This window comes from Hibiscus syriacus, unplaced genomic scaffold (assembly GCF_006381635.1).
Source record: "Hibiscus syriacus cultivar Baekdansim isolate YM2019G1 unplaced genomic scaffold, ASM638163v2 tig00112699_pilon, whole genome shotgun sequence".
Lineage (NCBI taxonomy): Eukaryota > Viridiplantae > Streptophyta > Magnoliopsida > Malvales > Malvaceae > Hibiscus > Hibiscus syriacus.
In genome coordinates, this window is record NW_024063387.1 from 232,953 (window position 1) to 252,203 (window position 19,251).

Sequence of the window (19,251 nt, forward strand, 5' to 3'; positions counted from 1 at the left end):
TTAACCCGTTAACTACAATCCCTTTCTTCGTCCCCAAGCTGCAGTTCCCTTTCTAACAAAAATACATCATCAATCGTAACGAAATAATTTTCATCGACTATGATAATATTAATAAAATTAAGCACCGATTCATTAAAATATCTGGAAATTTCTAAGAAAGTTTCAGAGGAGAATAAGAAATTAATATAGACAAATTTAAACAACCTCTTTAATGTGAATTCTCAACACGAGACGAATAAGCCGGAATCGAAGTCTTCATTACCAGAATGTTGATTTTTTCTGTACAGTTTTGTCCTTTTGGTGTTCTTATCATCATAAAGCGAGATACCTATACCTGGCTTAAACGTCTTCTGGGTGTCAATTTTGTTAATACAGAGAACAATTAATTATGTAGAATCATGAAGATCCTCAAGTAGCGTAGTCATGTCAAACCTTCACGAAGCTCATGACTCGTAGTTATCAATGCACTTCCAATTAACGCATCATAAGAATTATTGTAAATCTTATACCATGTGCGAAAGCAAAATAGGGGATAAATCTTACTCTTTATCATCGCACCAACAGGCTTACGATGACATACTTGCAAGCAACTTTCGTCGAACATTCACCTGAAAATTAAGAACAAGTTCAGACTTGTAGTTCCATGTGCCGTATTCTCTGACCTTTGATTAATTTCTTGTTTCTTGCTTGTGAGGTTGCTTATATTTATATATGATTCACACGTGTATATATATATATATGTATGTATGTATTCTTTAAATGAAAGAATGTTGAGTACGTTATCTGTAACCAATCACTAACGTGTTCATTTCTGGGGGGAAAACTCACCCAGAATTTCTTCTCTTACTTTCTTTTCTTGGAGTTCAAATTTCTACTTCTTCATTTGCAAGAACTTTCCTGTGGTCACATAACCTTTGAATCGGTCACTAATTTTCGGCATCCTTTTCTGCATTTTCTTGATTTTCCATGGAAATTTCGCTTTATCTGAAACATTTAAATACTTTAATAGAATTAGATTACAGTAACCGTACAACCTTTTCATGTCCTTCTCTCTTATCGTTTGCCAAATTTTGGTTTGCTCATTGGAGGAGGAGACATCACTTATTTCCATTAGTGAACCATTGGAGTAAGCTTAATCTTTAGATTTTATTGGTTATGGGAAGCAAAATTTCAAAGAGTTCTAGTAGAAGGTCCCGAACAAGCAGGCCAAGTGATACAGGTTCATCGAGTCCTTACGGACACCCCACGCCTCAGCATCCAAGTTATGCGCCATCTCCGTTGAATAATTACGGATGTCGAACACCCAGGCGTGTTCATAAGACTATAGAGAGGAAATACTCAAGGATAGCTGATAACTACCAGACACTAGACCAGGTTAGCTCCATGTTCTGTTATTCTTTTTAACTTTTATTTGGTCTGTCCTTTTGTTTGCATGTGAGAAATTGGTGATTACAGGTTACTGCTGCACTTGCACAAGCTGGTCTTGAGTCTTCTAATCTTATTGTTGGCATTGATTTCACAAAGAGCAATGAATGGACAGGTACCATCAGATGCCTATATATATATACACACATTTTCAAATTATCTGCAATGTACCAAATTTGAACATTAATCAAAAACCAGGAGCCAGGTCCTTCAACCACCGAAGCTTGCATCACATTGGACAAGGTCAAAATCCCTATGAACAAGCTATATCGATTATTGGACAGAGTTTATCTGCTTTCGATGAGGATAACTTGATTCCTTGTTATGGATTTGGAGATGGTAAGGTTCAATTCTCTTGCCATTCTACATTGATTTGATTTCAGTTTGGATTATAAGACACACATCGATTCATATATTTGCCAGCATCGACGCATGATCAAGACGTCTTCAGTTTCTATCCGGAAGAGAGATTCTGTGAAGGATTCAAGGACGCCCTCGCAAGATACCGAGAAATTGTTCCCCAACTGCGACTTGCAGGTGTTTGGCTTATTCTTGCTATATATACATCTTGAAGTAGAAGCAGTTGGTTGTTACAGTAGTCGTTTATACTTGCTGATTGCAGGACCAACATCTTTCGCACCCATTATCGAAATGGCGACAACTATTGTCGAGCAAAGTGGTGGTCAATACCATGTTTTTTATAATTGCAGATGGACAGGTAGTTCACATGTCTCTGAAACTCCACACATCAGTTTTTGTACAACGTCTATCTCATCTTATGTATATTTTAGGTGACGCGAAGTGTTGACACGCATCATGGTCAGCTCAGCCCCCAAGAGAAGAACACAATTGATGCAATTGTAAAAGCAAGGTAATTCTCATTAATATAGCCTATAGCACCAGACATACATATATCCTCACATGGCCATTTGGCTGCAGTGAGTTCCCGTTATCGATCGTCCTAGTCGGGGTTGGTGATGGACCTTGGGACATGATGAGGGAGTTTGATGATAATATCCCTGCTCGTTCTTTCGACAATTTTCAGGTGAACATGAACTAATTGAATTAAGTTCTGAGTTCCACATGATTTGCTGGTTTCTGAATGTACTTTGTTCTTAAAAACCGATTTTTTTTTTTTGCGTGCGAATGCCCTTGATCGTGCTAGTTTGTGAACTTCACTGAGATAATGTCAAAGATGATGAATCCATCAAGAAAGCAAGCAGAATTTGCAGTTTCAGCCTTGATGGAAATACCTTCGCAGTATACAGCAATGATAGAGCTTGGCTTATTGGGGTAATTTATTTGATTTTTGTCGACTTCCATTCATGTTCGTTTCTTAATTGTGTTGTTTCAAAATTAATTGGTTTCATTTTCACAATAAAAATCAGAAGAAGGAAGGGAAATACTTCAGAAAGAGTTCCTTTCCCCCTCCCATTTATTCCCCCACAAACTCTTATTCTCAAACGGCAGTTACTCCAGCCACAGCTCCCTTTCAAGACAATCAGGTACCCCATTCCGATGAGTGTCGAATCCGACCACCTTAAATAAATGAAGAGTCGGAACAATATAGACATTACCATAAATACTAATCCTTTTCTCCTGCAAAATGTACAGGTTTGCCCCATTTGTCTTTGTAATCCCAAGGACATGGCCTTTGGTTGTGGACATCAGGTTGATTACTTATTCCATCTCCCATTTCTAATTTCATTTCACATCATAATATACATACATATATATATATAATGAAATTAAACATTCAATTTTGGCAGACTTGTTGTGACTGTGGAGAAGATCTCCATCTCTGCCCCATATGTCGTACAACTATCCGAACTCGAATCAGACTGTATTGATCTGTCCCCGTCTACTTAGCATTGTAAATATGTTTCTTTGTTTTGAATTTCCATAAGCAAGGAAGGTTGTTATATAACCTGAAAAGAAATCAGAAATATATCCATTGATGAGGATTTACAATTCTAAGTCATGGGAATGATATATACAGGGAAGGTTTCTGTGTTACCTGATGCGTCCCTTTGGAGTTTCAACCCCCAGCTGAACTTCTTTGCTACATTGAGATGAGATGAGAATTTTGCAGTTTCATGATTGTGTTAATTGTTTTTTTACTAGTTTAGAATTGTGTTATTTTTTTTTTGGCTTCCCTATATATTTGATTATTCTTCACAAGGGTAAGAGTTGTTAAATTATTGTCCAAAACTTTGGTAGAATTTAAATTTCATATGCTAAGAACCGAGATCAATATACAGGGGTGTAAATGAATAAAGTGTTCATTGAATTATTCGTGAATCGTTCGTATAACGTTCGTTTTTTAAGTTAAATAAGCGAGCATGAACAAAAATTTTATGTTTATTTAATAAACGAGCAAACACAAACAAATGTATGTTTGGTTTGTTTATGTTCACGAACAAACTCGTTTATTGACTCACACATAAGCTCGATCATCCGATTCTCATTTTCCTTTTATTTTTTACACTTTCGATATTATTTAAGGCAGGGGTTTAACTGAATACAAGCTTAATGTTGGAGTTAAAATTGTGAAGCTTAAGAAACACTAGGACTAATGTTGTAATTTTATCATTTTCTTTTGGCTTGAAAATAAATGGAGAAATAAAGAGTGTTGATTGCCATACATTAATTCTTAATGTGCACATAAATTTTGATTGAAAATATGAATTTATATTAAGGAATATTCTAACATTAGATTTCTTTCTCGTAAATCAATTACAATGTTGTACTAATTTTCTCTTATCTCTTGTATTTTTATGAACTATAAAGTTGATTTTTTTAATTAATCACTTGTATCCGATTTATTGACGACTAATTCAGATAAGGTATTGTAGAGTCAAATGTGATCCTTCACACACAATTTACTCCATTCGCAAACACCAGAGTACGAACCTCTAACCTTGCTTAAGGGACCTAATATCTCACCACACTAGACCAACTGGTTGTTTGTATTATTAGAAGTTGAAATTTTAATAAAGGCGTTCCAAGAATAACACATTTGCTGACTGACAAAGGATTATTTAATATTTGTAGCGAGCACACGAACGTAAAATAAATACAGGAATGAGTAAACAAACAGCAAATCAAGTCACTTTTTTTAATCTAAGCATTGTTCATCAACCTGGGCTTGAAAGTCACCATCAAACCATTTTTCATGTAAAGTGTGGTCGTCAACTTTGGTACAACACTCTGACCTTCAACCACCTTAATGGAGTACCTTAAAAGAACCGAAGCAGCCACCATTTTCATCTGAGTGTATGCAAATTTCTTCCCCAAACATAGCCTCGGACCGGCATTAAAGACGGGGAATTTGAACTGACTTGCACTCACAAACTTCCCATCTTTGATCCACCTCTCTGGCTTGAACTCCAAGCAATCTTTTCCCCATATGGATTCAATACGCCCCATTGAGTATATGATGTGGAAGATTCGAGCGCCCTTTTTAACCCTTGTTCCGTCGGGAAACACGTCGTCTTCTTGGACTTGTTTCATTTCCACAGGCACTGATGGGTAGAGCCGTAAGGATTCAGATAATGCAGCTTGGAGATAAACCATCTTTTTCAACCCCTCTTCTGTGAAAGCTCTTATGTCGTTATTACACTGAGAATGACCCAAAATTTGGTGGATTTCGGCCAGGATTTTGCTTTCCTCATCAGGGTTTTTTTGTATTAGCCAGAAAAACCAGGCTAATGCAACCGAAGTTGTGTCTCGACCTGCTAAGATGAAACTTACGCAGAAATCTCTCAAGAAATTACCTGGAAAATGCTTGATGTCGCTCTCCATAAGCCTCGACAAGAGATCAGAATGGTCATTTATGTTTCCAAGTTTGCCTAGTATGTTCCTTCGATCTCTCACTGTCTTATCTGCAAAATTATGGACGACTTCTATAGCTTCCTTGAGCCGTCTCTCGGTTCCAAGTCCGAAGAACGTCAGTGGCTTCAATACAAAAGGTGGCATCAAGAATCTTAACAGGCTGAGTTCCGTCGCTTCTTCAAAAGCTTTCGCGAAGGGAATGTCTGGTAGATCAAGGGCTAAACACCCAGGATCAACGCCAAGAGCTGCAGTGCAAATGTTATCGAATGTAACCGAAGAAGCACATCTTGAAGATCAAAGCACTGCCCTGAAACAGCCAACTTTTCCAATAAAACCAACAGCTTTTTGTGTACAATATCTTGCATGGTTTTGAAGGAATGATCTATAAAACGACTGGAATGCATCTCGACCTTGGCGAGTTGCCTTTGCTGCTTCCATGATTCACCGTCCGAGTTAAAAATTCCATCCCCCAGCAGGTCGCGGAATCTCTCTTTATAGCAACTCCCTTTAGGGAAGTTGTTAAAATTGGTCTTGAGCATATATTCAACAATGGAGGGGTCAATTGTAATGATGCCATGGGCACCTCCCATCCACATTCCCCTGTAAGGGAATGTTCCTCCAGTTTTTATCAAAGCTCTGGTGCCCCAATCATGTATGCCGCTCCTGTTGGAGAGAATTGTTGGTAAAATCCCAAGCACCGGCCACAGCATCGGACCCTTTCCCGATCGTCTCTGGTGCAAGCAACGGAAAATGAAAAGCCCCAACAAAGCAATCGATAAATCCCAAGAAGTCAGACGAGAAATCGCCCACTTTAGCATTTCCCCCATTGTTGTCATCTCTATTGTCTGGCACAATACAAGCTTTTGTAATTGTGAAGCCAGTTGAGAGGAGCGGGGGATAAATAATGTAAATGAACTAGCTAACTTTTGGGGCAGGTATCGACGAATTGAAGACACAAAATTATGGCAGAAATCAATGTCGCCTATGTTACTAAATGGCAGTGGAAAATGATACTTTGAAGACATGAAAGATGGATGTTGCCCTCTTAAAAATTTAAAATTATATATATATTAAAAACCTATTTTCACTCTTGAAATTTTATAAATTTATCTTCTAAAATTTTAGAAATTATCCCCATAAATTTTATAAATTTATTTTCACTTACAATTTGAACTCAAAGCATTAATAAGAGGTGTTATGAACATCTTCCAAACTTAGCTACCTTCATCTCAATTTTTTAGTGCGTTATCGTACCATAGCTTGGGTTAGATTTTGACAGTATATTTTTAAAATATCATAAATATTCGAATTATTAAGCAGTTTCAATAGTTAAAGGTAGCATACTCTGTTAAGATCTGAGTTCGAGCAGTTATATTTATAAGGTGTACGTGTATTGTCAATAATTAAGAAATATCTAAACAAATATTTTATGATGTGTTAAATATATTTATTTATTTTATAAATCTATAATTTATTCTGTAAATTTAAAATTTTATCGTCTTTGTTTAATAATTCTTTTTTCTTCTTGCGAGAAAAAGAATTTGTATATTGTCTCGTATAATTTTATCTTCACCAATCAATTTATTTATTATTTTAGAATTGAATTTGTGGTTACTTCACTAATTAAAGAATATGCAATTCTTATTCAACATATATACTTTCATTCGATCTTGTGTGATACCAATAAGCCGGCTCATTAGATAATATTACACAAATCAAACTATCTCAGTGATTAAATGAATAATTGGTATCACTAGAAATTTTATGTTCGAGCACCAACAATCACAACTTAAGCGTTCATTTGCCAAATGATTGAGTCTTTATAATAGATACTACCACTCGTAATCATCCCAGATTAATCTAAGAAAAACCTTAGATAATATCGGTTTTCACTAGGACTTATATTCAGTTGTATTGAGTAAGCTTGTTCGTTTTGCAGTAGCAATCTTTTGAAATTATAATTGTTACTGTTAGAAGAAAAAGTTAAAAAGAGGGTTGGATTTTTTCAGAAATTGGGACAATCAGTGTGGGTTTTCAACAATGAGGGGCATCGAATTCCAATTCTTTATTAAAAATAAAAATGGGTTAATCATATTTTAGTCATTGCACTTTAGGGTATTTTCAAAGATTAGTCTCTAAGCTTCAATTATAAATACCCTAGCTCATTTAGGTTCAAAATCATCCAAAATCTCAAAATCATTTTCTTTCTCCCAATACTAGAGAGTTTTCTTGTGAGTAGTGAGTGTTTTGTAAACACCTGTAATTTTTCTCTCTTAGTAAAAGATCTGCAGCAGTCCAGAGACGTAAGCAAAATTGGCTGAACTCCGTTATCAATTTTGGGTATTATTTTTCCGCTTTTATTTCGTATTCTCACTAATCTGGTTATAGGAAATTAAGCGTACTATGTTTATTTCCCAACAACTGGTAATCAGATATTTTGATTGTCAATTTTGTCAATTTTTGCGAGGTTACTATTCATTACTATTCACATAAATAGTGAATTTCGTGAATAGTAAAATTTTGTCGGCGATACGAATTTGTCGACGGAGGTGTTCTAATACACTGCGGTTCGCGAAAATTGTCAAAACGATCCAAAGAAGCCAGATTCGAGTGGGAGCGATGGCTGCAGACGAAGGGAATGTGAAAATTGAAAAGTTCAATTGTGCGGACTTTGGAAGATGCAGATTGAAGATTTTCTGTACCAGAAAAATCTATATCAACCTCTCTCAGGAAAGCAACTAGAGGGCATGAAGAATGAAGACTAGGCTTTTCTCGACAGACAAGCCCTCGGAGTTATCCGACTGACGTTACCCCGCAATGTTGCTTTCAACATAGCAAAGGAAAAGACACGGCGAGTCTTATGGCGGCTCTCTCCAGTATGTATGAGAATCCATCGGCTTCAAACAAAGTTCATTTGATGAGGCAATGTTCAATTTGCGGATGGCGAAAGGGGCATCAGTGGCTCAACACCTAAATGAACTCAACACAATCACAACCAAGTTAAGTTCCGTGGAAATTGAATTCGATGATGAAGTTCGAGCTTTAGTTCTCTTATCATCTCTACTAGATAGTTGGAATGCTACTGTTACAACAGTAAGCAGCTCGTCGAAAAATAGTAAATTGAATTCGACGATGTTCGGGATCTGATACTAAGCGAAGAAATTCGACGGAGAGAATCGGGTGATGCATCAACCTCATCAGCCTTGCACACGGAGTCCAGAGGGAGAACTTCAGAAAGAAATTCAAATCGTGGTAGATCCAAATCCAGAAGGGGAAATCAAGAACAGGAAAGAAAGATTTTACCTGTTATAACTACGGTAAGAATGGTCACTTAAAAAAGATTGCCGAGCACCGAAGAAAAATATCGGCGCACACGAATCTGCCAACATGACAGAGGATATAGGTGATGCCATGATTCTAAGAGTTAACAGTCCGATTGAATCATGGATCTTGGATTCAGAGCATCTTTCCACTTCACCCCATGCCGAGAAATCATGGAGAACTATGTCAGTGGTGATTTTGGGAAGGTTCATCTAGTTGATGATGAAACCTTGAAGATCGTCGGAAAAGGAGACATCCAATTAAAGTTGTCAAACCAGACCGCCTGGACGCTAAAAGGAGTAAGACATATTCTTGGCCTCAAAAGAAATTTGATTTCTGTAGGACAACTTGATGGAGAAGGATATAACACAACTTTTTCAGGTTGTGAATGGAAGATTACCAAAGGAGCACTCGTCATTGCTCGTCGTAAGAAGACTGGTACTCTCTATGTAACCTCAAATTTAGAGAATATCATTGTAGTAGTAGATACTGATGGAAAATCAAACCTATGAAACTAAAGGCTTGACCATATGAGCGAGAAAGGGATGAAGACACTTTTGTCAAAAGGGAAGTCGGATCTAAAGAGTGTAGACGTCAGACTATGTGAGGATTGTATCTTTGGCAAACAAAAGAAAGTCAGTTTTACAAAGATTGAAAGACACCCAAGGCAGAAAAGTTAGAGTTGGTTCATACTGACGTATAGGGACCGTCTCCAGTTCCATCTCTTGCAGGCTCATTATATTATGTCTCCTTCATCGATGATTATACAAGGAAGGTGTGGGTTTATTTTCTGAAGAAGAAATCAGAAGTCTTTGATACCTTCAGAAAATGGAAGGCCATGATGGAAAATGAGACTGGTTTGAAAGTCAAGCGGTTGAGGTCTGACAATAGAGGAGAGTACAAAAATAGAAGATTCAAAGATTTCTGCGCAAACAATGGGATCAAGATGAGACAACAGTTCCTATGACACTGCAACAAAATGGCGTAGCAGAGCGCATGAACAGAACTCTGAATGAACGTGCCAGAAGCATGAGGATACATACCGGATTACCCAAATCAACACTGCAACTTACCTAATCAACCGTGGGCCCTTAGTTCCCTTGGATGGTGGAATACCGGAGGAAGTTTGGAGCAAGAAAGAAATAAACCTTTCACACTGAAGAGTGTTTGGTTGTATTTCTTATGTACACATAGACTCTGCTGAAAGAAGTAAATTTGATGCTAAGTCCAACAAATGTGCCTTTGTTGGTTATGGTGTGATGAGTTCGGTTACGGTTTTGGGACTACAAAAATCGGAAGATCATCAAAAGCAGAGATATCATTTTCAATGAGAATGTGATGTACAAAGACATGTCAACCATAGAATCAAGTAGCTCAAACATCGAAGTTGAAATAAAGGAATTTACTGAGTTCGAGGAGATTTATGGAAATGATGTTCAGATCAGTCCTGAAGCAGTTCAAGAAGAACCAAGCACACCAGAACTAAGGCGCTCATCCATAATTCCTAAACCAACCCAACGTTATTCGCTTTCTTTGCACTACTTGTTGTTGACTGAAAATGGTGAACCAAAGTTCTATGATGAAGCAATGCAGGTGAGGATTTAGTCAAGTGGGAGTCTTCCATGAAAGATGAGATGGACTAGCTCATGTCAAATCAGACATAGGAATTAGCTGAATTACCACCAGGCAAGAAAGCGCTCCACAACAAGTGGATTTACAGGATCAAAGAAGAACACGATGAGAGCAAACGCTACAAAGCAAGATTGGTTGTCAAAGGCTTTCAGCAAAAAGAAGGTATTGACTACAATGAAATTTTCTTTCAGTCGTAAAACTGTCTACAATTAGATTGGTGTTGAAAATTGTAGCTGCAGAGAATTTAATCTTGAGCAGTTAGATGTAAAGACAACTTTCCTTCATGGTGATTTGAAGGAAGAAATCTATATGAGGCAGCCAGAAGGCTTCATATATGCAGGCAAGAAAAACCTGGTATGTAGGTTGAAGAAGAGCTTGTATGGTTTAAAACAAGCTTCTAGACAGTGGTACAAGAAGTTCGATAGTTTCATGAGTAGCAGTGGTTTTACCATATGCCAAGTAGATCATTGTTTCTACATCAAGAGGTTCGAAAATAGCTTCATTATTTTATTGTTCTACGTTGATGACATGCTCGTTGCAGGCTCAGACATGTAAGAGATTATAAACTTGAAGAAAAAATTGTCGAAGCAGTTTGCTATGAAGGATCTGGGCGCTGCAAAGCAGATTCTTGGGATGAGGATTAAGAGAGAAACAAAGTCGGGGACTTTGATGTTATCACAAGCTGAGTACATCAAGAAAGTACTCTCAGGTTCAACATGCAAGATGCTAAACTAGTAAGTACACCTTTAGGTGTTCATTTTAGACTCTCCAAAGAACAGTCACTAAAGACGGATGAAGAACTTGCACACATGGTGAATGTGTCGTATGCCTCAATAATTGGAAGTCTAATGTATGCCATGGTTTGTACCAAACCAGATATTGCTCATGCAGTGGGACCTGTTAGCAGGTACATGAATAATTCAGCAATGTACACTGGGAAGCTCTCAAATGGATCCTCAGATATCTACGAGGTACTACAAACAAAGCACTTTGTTTCAAAAGTGGAAATACGATACTGACAGGCTATGTAGATGCTGACTTAGCCGGAAATGTTGACATCAGAAGGAGCACTACAGGTATGTCTATACTCTAAGAGGAACCGCAGTGAGTTGGGTTTCTCAACTACAGAAGATAGTTGCTCTCTCCACAACTGAAGCAGAATATTTCGCTGTTACGAAAGCCAGTAAGGAGATGGTTTGGCTCCAAAGTTTCTTGGAAGAGTTAGGCAAGAAACAAGAAAATAATGTCTTGTATTGCGACAGTCAAAGTGCTATCATCTAGCAAAGAATCCGTCTTTTCATTCCAGGACGAAACACATACAATTGCGATATCATTTTATCCGGACTCTTCTGGAAGATGGGATTTTGAAACTTGAAAAGATTAGTAGAGCTCAAAATCCGGCAGACATATTGACAAAGACGGTGACCACGGACAAACTGAAGTTGTGTTCAGGTTCATTTGGCATGCTAGAATAACAAGACTAGAAATGCTGTTGCATTGATCGAAGTGTGAAGACCGATTAAAATCAGTCTTCAAGTGGGAGATTGTTAGAAGAAAAAGTCAAAAAGGAGGGCTGGATTTTTTCAAAAATTGGGGGCAATCAGCTTGGGTTTTCAACAATGAGGGTGCGGTGCCCCAATTCTTTATTAAAAATAAAAATGGTTAATCACATTTTAGTCATTGCACTTTAGGGTATTTTCAAAGATTAGTCCCTAAGCTTAAACTATAAATACCCTAGCTCGTTTAGCTTCAAAATCATCCCAAAATCCCAAAATCATTTTCTTCCTCCTAATACTAGAGAGCTTTCTTGTGAGTAATGAGTGTTTTGTAAACACCTGTAAAATTTCTCTTTTAGTAAAAGATCTGCAGCAGTCCGGAGACGTAAGCAAAATTGGCTGAACTCTGTTATCAATTTCGGGTATTATTTTTCCGCTTTTATTGCGCATTCTCACTAATCTGGTTATAGGAAATTACTCGTACTCTATTTATTTTCCAACAGTTACGCTATTGATTTTTTTAGCAAAGTATAGAAAAGTTTTTAAATTAAACATATAATTATAATATTCTCATTTAATCATTGATATAATAAATTAGTCACTCGAGATTATATAAGGAAAATGTTAAAACATGTTTGAAAAAACTCAATTAAAAGATATACGCGAAAAAACTATCAATGAACGATGTATACAAGTTCAATCCAGAGATCCAAAGCATGAAAGATTAACATGATAACAAATAAACGTCATCTTGATCAATCGAGACGATATCAAACTTAACCTAAAATATTAAATGAAGAAAGACGATCAAATGACCGAAAATGTGTTATAAAAGTAGAGGAAAATATGTTATAAAGTTGAACTAATAGAAATAAAAAAAACTATGATATAAGAAAATAAATAATTTTAAAACAAATAAATACAGTAAGAATACAGAAAAACATGAGGCCGTCATTGTGTTGTCCTGAAATTAATTTTGAAACAAATTAAAGAGCTAACCGGTCAGTGGAGATTTCTAATAGAAGAAGCCACTAATTTCTTGACCAAATTCATAAGTGAGTTTGTGTTTCAAATCAAGAATCATTTAAGGCATTTGTTGGAGGCCCAGCACCGACTTTTCCAATACTTTTGTCACTCGATTAAGAGTTTTAAAACAAAGAAAAAAGCGTTCTTTAATTGGATTATGAAAATGGAAAATTTAGTGGTAAGAAACTGATGCATTTCTATGTAAGATATTGAATTCGATTTTTATGAATAAAGGAATAGTATTAGAAACAAAGATTTTGTCTAAAAATTCGATCCGATTGAACTTGAATATAATTGAATCAAACACCATCTATTAAAATCAGGGATTTTACATAAAAGGTAAATTACACCGTTCCTCATTTAATTTTACTCTCTTTCCTATTTTATTCACCGTACTTTCAATTTTTCTATTTTACTCACTAAACTTTACATATTGGATCATTTTGCTCACTCTACCGTTAACTCTCTAACGGCGTGATGACATGTTATTTTTATTATTATTATTTAATATAAAATAATTAAAAATATAAAAGATAAATTACACTGTTCTTCACTGAACTTTATCTTCTCTCTTATTTTGCTCACCCTACTATGAGATAAAAATAGAAGGTGGCCGGATGCCACCGTCGTCGTATAAGGTGGTCGTTCGGTCTCAAATTTCATGGGTCGATTTGCCTCGACACATTGAGTTTGAAACCGACTTCCATTTTGTCGGAACTTGCTCCGAAGTCCACAAATCGGAGATTAAAAGTGAGGAAGTCAAAACATTTCAATCAAGATTCATGGGTTTTGAGACATTTTTCGATGCAACAACCATCATATTCGGACTCAGGGGTCGAGAAGAACCAACCCATGAATTTTGAGACCGAATGGCCACCACAAACAGCGGTCAGCAGGGCATCTAACCACCTTTTGTTTTTATTTTATAGTTGGGTGAGCAAAATATGAGAGAGAGTAAATTCAGTGAGGAACAATATAATTGACGACTAAATAATAAAAAAATGACACGTCATAACACTTAAAAGTTAACGATAGAGTGACCAAAATGATTCAATCTGTAAAATTTAGTGAGCAAAAAAAAGTACGGTGAGTAAAATAGGGAGAGAGAATAAAATTCACTGAGAAATAGTGTAATTTACCAAAAAAAAAAAGTCTGACGTAAAAATAAGAGGATTAAAAGGAAAGTAAGAAAACGAAAATATCGGTGCTTTAACTGCACTATACAAAGAGTGGAGTGATGAGTTTAATAAGTTGTTTTAATAACACAGTGTTAGGCTATTAATTAGTTAATCAAGACATGTTACTTTCCATTGCTAAAGTATACTGCAGAGGACATCACAAAGTGGAAGACAATTGGGCAGAAATTCCCCTGCAAGGAAATATAGTATTGACTAAGGAGAGAAAGAGATTATGTGTTGGTAATTAATCTGAGTCCAAATATAGTTAATTTATTCACTGCCTCTCACCCGCTTAATTCTTCTTTTCTAAGATTCCCATTTATCACTTAATCACTCCAACTGTATTGGTAGTTTGGATAATAATTATATCTACCAAATTTTGTATGTTGTTATCTTTCATTTTTCATATAAGATTATCACAAGCTGACTCGATTTAGCTTTTGATCTGTTTCTGTGAAAAATGTACTTACATGTGTCTTGTGATATGGTATGAGATCCAAAAAAAAAAAAGTGTGAAACTGACAAAAAATAATTTAAACTTTGTTCATACGATACAATATAAATTTATGTGTTTTAGTGGTAAAAAAAAGATGTTTTTTTAGAAGTTTTGGGTTCAAGCAGCTACGTCTGTAGAGTAATGTGTGCATTGTCTATTAGCAACATCGAACCGATCGAATCACGCAACATATACAGTCATCTTAGGCCGCTGGTGGATGTGTTTTTTGGACTGTCTGGATTGTTTAGAAGCCCATGGGCGGGGGAGATCTCATTGCTCCCTTGATTTTTTTTGTATAAGAAAAGGATGCCATGGAGATATATGTTGGGCTCATCCGCCGTTGATAATTTATTTATTTTAATTTAGATGGAAAGTGGTGAACGATAAGATAAGAAAATAATTGTTGACTGATATTTTTGTAGAAAAAAGAGCATGCCATGAAAACGACGATATCAGGACTGTGAGAGCCTGTTCATTCGTTGGCTGCCTGTCTGGTTGATTATGCCATAAACTGTGAAGATTGGGAGATTAGGAGGAACATGTGCTGATTGTGAAGCTTTGCTTCAACAAATTGGTGTTCCGACAGTGGACATGCAGTTTGGAACAGGTAATGAGCATATTACATTTTATATATTTTTTACTTCACAAGGCTAACGAAAAAGTGTTGGATAAAATATCAAACTATTCTTTTGTTCAAATATGTAGTTAGATAGATGCCAAGAAAATAACTTTAGCAATATAAGCATGAAAAATAAATAGAAAAAATCCCAATATGATAGTACAAGTTTTCTTGTTTCTGACTAATAAAGAGTAATTTTGTTCACGCAGGATACCCAATATATCATTCGATATATGATGACTAATATGGACAAATTTTTTGATGACAAACAGAAACGATGATCAAGAGGTTGTGGTGAAATCGTGGCCAAAATTTGACTATTGGTTTCGGATATTTCATAGGGAAGTATCAATTTATAATAATCATATAGTTTTGAAAGCTTATTGTAATTAATAACGATATGGGTTGTTATTGTGTAATTTGTAAAAAGTATGTCATTAGTAATTTATGAGATGTTTTGATATTTATTGTAATTTATAGAAATGTTTGTCTTTTATACAATTTATAAAAAAAGTGTTGTCCTTAAATGTAATTTACAAAATATTCTTTTATTGTAATTTATAAAAAATTGATATTATTATAATTTATAAAAAATAGATTTCTATTGTAATTTCATGATTTTTTATTTAAAAAAAATTAAAATCTTAATTAAAAATTGTAACGATATTATTTTTGTCATTTATATATAGTAAAATTAATATATTAGTTGTGACAATACAAATAATTATTGATGATATTTTATATTTTTTAGTGACAATTAATTGTCAATAAATATATATTATAACGTGACGTTATTCATTAACATCACTATATGTTTAATAATTCGTGACGAATATATATACATTGTCACATTTGACATTTAGTGATACACCTAGGGTGACGCTCGTCGTGATATCAACTTTTACGTCACAAAATACAAATAGTGACATAAATGTAACTTTCAGTGACAATATTTTAGATGCCACAAATAAACAAATTTGTTGTAGTGACCACTCACCGAACATGTCATCAAAATCCCAATTGGCCTTGTGAACAGATTTGATATCGGTGACACTAACGACGAGAACAGGAGGGTTAAGGGCGGTAGATACTCTAAGCTTATCCCTAAATATATAGATAAGAATACAAGCATAGGGAAGTGTCTTGTTGTAATTGGACCCTTTATGGACAACATCAACAAGTTCTAAAAATATGATCTTTGCAAAGTTTGGGCGGATGTTGTTCTTAATGTTATAAAACCATCAATAGTTGCAAGTGAGCATATGGGTAGCCTTACCACTGGAAGGACGAAAGAACCAAGTAATGAGGAGTAGCAAGAGATAATCCGAAAATCAAGATGAGTACGGCTATCATTTGGGAATCTCTCGAAATGAGTAGGGAAAACTTCTTTGAAAGGATCATCATCTCTATCAACGATATTTAAGTGCACAACAATGGAGGAAGGACTAAAAGAAAAAGTTTAGCCCATGAGGTACAACTCAATTCCAACGATTCTATCCTCATTACCTTGGGCATGGACAAGAATGACATTAGCAAAGAAAACACGAACAAGGTCCAGATGAACCTTGGGAGGAATGCAAAACATGTCCAACCATCCCCACAAGATGAAAGTTTCAAAAATAGGAAATTGATACTCCCTAGACATGAGAAAATTAAGGTTCCTAAAACAAGTGTTTTCAAAGTTTGAGGAGATAGAGAATTGACCTTGGAGGAGAGTCCTACTAGTCTTACTAGACCTAGGAAACTCGTTGGAAGTTCTAGGAGGCATTTTGGACGACAAAAGAAGGATAAGACAAAAGAAATTTTCGTTTGGGAATTTTTCGAACATTTGAGAGGCAAACCTAAAACAATGGCTCTAGGCTAATAAAGGTGAATGGGTTGAACTCAAATTTTTGAAGAAAATTTGTGATGATGATGATGTTAATCCACTCTAGATAAAGAATGAATGAGGAAATCAACACGAAATTTCAATAAATTGGAGTGAAGATGGAGGATTTTTAGGAAGGATTCGATTTAGGTTTTAAAGGTTTGATAAAAAATGATTTTGGGGGAAAATAATCCTTAAAAACTCGTACAGGGACCCCAATCTTGAAACTGATACTAAAGGTCTCGAGACTCATTGCCCGGTATCGATACCATTTTGGCTACTAGAATTTTGGTCTCGATACTAATATATCAGTCTCAATACCAAAAGGTTAGAAATGCCAAAAATGACATTTTTTATCCTCAAAAGCTTCTGGAATAAGCACCTAATGATTTTAAGACTATAGAATGCACTAGAAACTTATTTAAGCACTAAAAGTTATAATATGATATTAAAATATAATGTTCTTCTAGGTACTTTACTAGAGTGTATATTATGGACTTTTTAAAGAGTTTTTTACTTAGAACAAATAAGGTCCAAAACATACCACAAGGATTAATTAAGGCAAAAAAATATCAAATAAGCATACAATACCACAAAGAAACAATTCATGCATTCTTAACTCCCCTAACTAATTGTAATTAAGCATTATTTGGGGACACACAATCAAGCACAAAAACTCAAGTAATCACATAAAAGCACAAAATTTATGAAATTAAAATATTTTACCACTTGAATTAAGATTGATTTATTCAATCTCCTTTTCTTCAAGTGCCATTCCATAGTGTGTCTAGAGCCTTTAAATACCTTGACATTGCTCATCATTTCTCCAAAACACCTACAATAGACAATTATGCAACTTTTGGTAGCTAAATTTTTTTGGGTTCATTAATGTTAGTTTCAATCAATTTAGTCCACTTAGGTATCCATAGAGATAGGATATCCTTATCTTTAGTAGCAATGAGTCCTTTAAGGACTCATATACTTTTAACCATTTTCCTTTGAAATATTTAAGGGAATAAGCATTTCTATTGTAAAAGCTATTTTTGACAAAATTTGATTTGGAGAAATTTCTTCTTTCAAATTTATCTTTAACGATTTTATCAAAATTACCCTTTTCTTTCTCAAGATCATCAATTTTCTTTTATTAATCCTCATGAACTTTGGAAAGAAAATTTTGCAAGTCTAAATTCTTTTTCTCAAAAAAATTATTTTCTCTTGCAAATCCTTGACTTTGCTTTCAAGTTCACTATTAGTCTTAGAAAGCGTGTCATTTTCAATTTTGAATGAATCTTTTTGTGTTTTGAAATCATGACTTCACATTCTAATACTAATTTATCATAGGTATCTTGTAACTCATCAAATGAATAGGAATTTGAATTATATGAATTAGAGGATACCTTTGAACTTTCTTGGATGACCATGAGGCAAAAGTTGGCTACTTCTTCATTTTCATCACTGGTGATATCTTTATCACTCCATGTAGCCACAAAAGCATTCTTCTTATTTGATCTCTTCTTCTTCAGAAGGGGACATTCATATTTGACATGTCTCATTCTTTGACATTCATAGAACACCATGGGATATTTCTTTTTACTCGATTCATGCTTCTTATCTTCTTTGGATTTCATGAATCGTTTGAATTTCTTGAAGGGCTTGGATATCTCTTCATCTTCATCCACCTCTTTACTTGAGTCTTGATTACTCTCATTGATGGATTTTAAGGTGATTTTCACCTTCTTCTTTTTTCTATTCTTCTCTTTTTCTTATTTCTTATTTCTTTGGAGCTTCACCTCATAAGTGAGTAAATAACCAATGAGCTCATATAGGGTGTATAGCTCCAAATCCTTTGCTTCTTCAATGGCATTTGCTTTACCTTCCCATGATACAGGCAAAGAGGAAAGCATCTTTCTCACCATCTCTTCATTGGGATAAACCTTCCCAAAATTCTTCAAGTCATTGATGATCATAGTAAACCGATTAGACATTGTCTTGATGTCTTCACTGGGCTTCATTTTGAAGTTCTCATAGTTGATAGTGAGAATGCCAATCTTTGACTTCTTCACTTTGCTTGTTCCTTCATGGGTCACCTCTAATTTGTCCTAAATCTCCTTAGCATTAGAGCATGAAGATAATCTACTATACTCATCCGAGCCAAGAGTACAAAAGATGGTGTGCATGGCTTTGGTATTGAGTTGGGCAAGCTTCTTATCTTCACTTGTCCACTCTTTTCGATTTCTTGGAGGCACGAGAGAACTGTCGATGATGGTATCCCAAACCGCAAGGTCAATGGATTGGATGAACAACATCATCCTATTTTTCCAATAGGAATAATTTGCTCCATTGAAGTAGGGTGGTCT

At 35.4% G+C, this 19,251-nt stretch overlaps 2 pseudogenes; one reads left to right on the plus strand and one right to left on the minus strand.

Moving 5' to 3' along the window:
* The first annotated feature begins 940 nt into the window (after nt 1-940).
* LOC120182639 lies at nt 941-3,312 on the plus strand (annotated as a pseudogene).
* A 1,231-nt stretch (nt 3,313-4,543) lies between these two features.
* Nucleotides 4,544-6,099, minus strand: LOC120182632 (annotated as a pseudogene).
* Between the last annotated feature and the right edge of the window lie 13,152 nt (nt 6,100-19,251).